The 3954-nt window shown below is 45.0% G+C and overlaps 1 long non-coding RNA gene across 1 annotated transcript in view; it reads left to right on the top strand.

Annotated features, from left to right (window-relative positions):
- Positions 1 to 1881: 1881 nt before the first annotated feature.
- The window catches only part of LOC102020398, a 10743-nt gene continuing 8670 nt past the window's right edge, over positions 1882 to 3954 (top strand). Inside the window, exons 1-2 of the long non-coding RNA XR_259056.1 lie at positions 1882 to 2681; positions 2832 to 3015. This is a non-coding gene — a long non-coding RNA (uncharacterized LOC102020398). The remainder of the gene's footprint in view (positions 2682 to 2831; positions 3016 to 3954) is intronic.

Here is a 3954-nt window from a genome sequence, read left to right as displayed (position 1 = left end):
GATTTCCAATCTACATGCATTATTAATAAAATAGACAGCTTTTATAGTTCCCTCCCATCCCCTTCCACATGTATTAGGTACTGAACTTTGTAGTACTATAACAATTTTTTTGCATCAGTTTTATAAACTTTACAGTGTAATACCTGTGATCTTTCTTCTTTTTCAGTTCAATTTATTGGCACATTTTAGACATACATAATGATCACATTCATCAGGGGGAATTTGTACCTCTACATGGTAGATCTTTACTGTTTTTTCCCATTCCCCTCCCCTTCCTTCAACTCCTCTTCCCCTCCTTCTTTTCAAAAGCTCAGGTTCCACTTTTTCCTTCTTTTCTCATTTTTTTCTTTTCCTGTCCTTCCTTTCTCCCCGCCCCCCACCCACTAGTTCCTCTTCCCTTTTGAAGATTTTCTTACTAGTTCACAGTATCTATTATACATTTTTTTTTGGTACCAGGAATAGGACTAGCGACCTTGCGCTTGCCACCCAGGCGCTTGTGCCCCTGAGCTGTATCTCCAGCCCATCTATTTTACGTTTTGGTCCTTATGGACACTTCCAGTTTCTCACACCAAAGAATGTAGTATTTACACACGTGTATCCGATTTATTACCTGTAATTTTCTTGAGGCGAACCAAAGTTGTATTTCTCAAAGGGTCTGCTGCCTTCTTTAGCAGCATTTGATGGAGGAGTTTTTATATATTTGAAATAGATAAAAATAAACCGGATTGCAAATCCTTTTTAAAATCCCAAACCATGTGCCAAGTTTTTCACTGAAATTGTGTAGGATCAATTAAACCGCACACTACTAAACAATGAGTGTATTTCTATAAGCCTAGCTATGTTGAAGTACAGTTTTAAAAAGTACAGGGAAAAAAAATACACCCAGGTCACCCGCCCCAATGACCCACCCCCTCCAACCAAGCCCCACCTCCTCAGAGCAGATCCAGCTGTTAAATCATCAGTGGATTAGAGCACTGATCCATTATACAATCACCTTCCAAAACCTCATCTCTGAACACACAAAACTTTTGGGGGACATTTTATTTTATTTTATTTTATTTTATTTTGTCTTTTTGAGGCAGGGTCTCACTATGTAGTTCAGGCTGGTCTTGAGCTCACTTTGTAGCCCAGGCTGGCCTTGAACTTGCAGCAATCCTCTTGCCTCAGCCTCCCAAGTGCTGGGATTACAGGCGTGCGCCATGGGGGACATTTTAGATCTAAACTGTAACACGTATCATTTGGTTTTAGTTATTAAGCATTTTTATTATTGCTCCTTATGTGTGCAGAATAACCAATGCAGTCTAACTGGTTAAGCATGTTTTAGAATTGTTATTTTAAAGAGATTTATATTATTTTCACTCCTATTGAATTAATCTTAATTTCTTCTTCTCCGCATCTCAGTACAGACATGCACATCCACACATCCGCACACACACAGATGGATGCCTCAGGCTGAGCAGGAAGCAAAGCAGGTCAAGTGAATAAGAAAGTACAAGAGAAACCATGGCCAATACCATCTTCCTATCAACAAGCATTCTTAAACCCCAGTCAGAGCTGGGAGTGTTACTAGCACCCTGGAGCTGAGAAAGGAAGACCACAAGATACCAGGCTGGGCTACGTAGTGAGCTCAAGGCCAGCCTAGACTATGCAGTGGGCCCTGTCTCAAAAAACAACAACAAAAACTCATTCAAAAGGCAACAAATGCAGGGCCTGGTGGCGCATACCTGTAATCCCAGCACTCAGGAAGCTGAGGCAGGAGGATCGTTGCAAGTTCAAGGCCAGCCTGGGCTACAAAGTGAGCTCAAGACCAGCCTGAACTGCAAGACCCTGTCTCAAAAAGACAAAAAAAAAAAAAAAAAAAGGCAACAACCATTTTCAGGGCAAGAGGAAAAACTTTAATTGACATGAACCCATCTGGATGGGACCCTTCTTTATTAGTAGTTTAGGTATAAGCATGTGCCTCAGTTATCGCCAAGACAGTAGGAGGGGAATTATTCTGAGGGGCTTCAGCAAATGCTTTCCTTTGCTGATAAAAAAAAAAAAAAACAGACAAACAGGCTGTGACGGGAACTCAGAGTGCTTGGCTAACATGCATGAGGTTCTGGGTTCAATCCTCAACTCCACAAAACATGTGAACGACAAAAACCAGCCAGGCAAATAGGAATAAACAACCCTAGGCCTAGGTCGAGACATTTTTTTGTCTGTCTGTCTGTGCTGCCCAGAGAGGCTGCAAGCACCAAGGAACTCTGGGAAAGGCAAGCCAGAGGGTAAACTAATGGGCTGGGGAGGGTAGAGCGCAGGGATGCAGGTTGTAAGGGTCCTTGTAGCTGAGCCAGTCAGTTAATCTAATCAGCCCCCAACGGCCATACCTTCTCGTTAAAAAAAATAATAAACCTCTTCAAATGTAAGCTATTCTCGCTCGGCCCTTCTGTTATTCAGCTGAACACGTCTGAGTTGGCGGCGTTTGCTCGCTGCCGACCAGATCCGTCTCCCCACCCTTTCCTTGTTCTGTGTTGCTGGAACTGACCCTTAGAGGCTGTTTCCCAGTTCCCGTGCCAGTTGGCTTCTAGCTGTGTGCAGCTCGTGGGAAGCACTGAGAGACCCGGAGGAAGGAAGGAGCCAAGGTGTTTCTGCTCCTCTGCTCCTGGCAGTGACTCCATCTCTTCCCTGGTGTTGCCCTGGTAAGGTGCCTCTCCCTGGATGTCCCTGCTTCCTGCCTGGCAGGCCCTGCTCCTTGACATCCGCAGAGGGTGTTTGCCTCACTGTCGCGCTTGGTCTGTCAGGTCCTGTAACAGCTCTGTGATTACTTTGCCGCGTTGGATCTCCTCTAGGGAACTACCCATTGTGAGCTCTGCTCTCCGCAGTGGACCTGGGCCTGTTTTCCCGGCCGAATCAATACTTCAGGTGATAGGAGGCAAGCGAGCAAGAAACACGGAGAGAGGGCTTCTTCCCCAAAGAGAAGACGCTGAGCTACTTTGCACAGCAAGTGTAAATTCTCCCCTCGCACCTCTGCAGGTTTGTACCAGTGGAAATTCAAAAGGGAGATTAAATACATGACAGAAACTTAGAGAATGTACCCTTCTCTCAGTCTTCCCAAGTTTAGGGCAGTTAATTTTCAGTTCATTCATAAATATCCCTATGAATATGCGTTTTCAGGCCATTCAACTTCTTTCTCGCTTTCTCATTTACTTGCTCTACTGGAGATGGAACCCAGAGCCTCCTGCATGCTAGGAATGTACCGTACGTCTGAGCCCTACCGTCAGACAACTGCCGTTAATTTTCATTTTAGTAGTCTTTGTATCCACTGTTCTACAGCTGCCATTTGTTGTAATGTTCATATGAGCAGCCCGAGGGGCGTTGTTACCCCTGGAAACCCGTCCGCCACGGTACTACTGAATAGAAAAAGGGGTACAAAGAATGTACAGACCTAGCCTGTCCTCGTCACATTCTCTCTCCCAAGAACGTGGAAGTGAGATTCCAGTATTCTAGTCAAGCTCTATCAAGTGCCCCTTAACTCGGAAGGCATGTGAGGCCGGGACAGCCACTTTCTCCCTTGTCCAAACACAGAAACCAATCAGCAGAAAGAGAGCAAACCGCGAGGCACACATTCAGAATGAGGCTGAAGCTGTTTGCGTAGGCCACGTTGTTTTAAGAGGCAGAGCCCGGGCACAGACCAGTGTTGGCCATTTCAGCAAGTCAGCTTACAGCCCAAGTGCTCCCCCCGCCCTCCACTGCAGAGTAAAGCCCGGAGACTCTAAGGTACACCCCAGCTCGTGGTTTAATTTTCTTTGGAGACAGGGTCTCACTAGGTTTCGGGGCTGGCCTCAAACTTGTGATTGATTCCTCCTCATACTCCTCAGTAGCTGGAATTTCAAACTTATGCTACTGCTCCTGGCTACATTTTCCTTTGATGTGATTTTCTTTTTTTTTTTTTTTTTTTTTTTTTTTTTTTTT

This window comes from Chinchilla lanigera, unplaced genomic scaffold (assembly GCF_000276665.1).
Source record: "Chinchilla lanigera isolate Chin_1 unplaced genomic scaffold, ChiLan1.0 scaffold00001, whole genome shotgun sequence".
NCBI classification, from domain to species: Eukaryota; Metazoa; Chordata; class Mammalia; order Rodentia; family Chinchillidae; genus Chinchilla; species Chinchilla lanigera.
The sequence above is the reverse complement of the archived record's forward strand: the minus strand, read 5'-3'. Positions and strand labels throughout refer to the sequence as shown.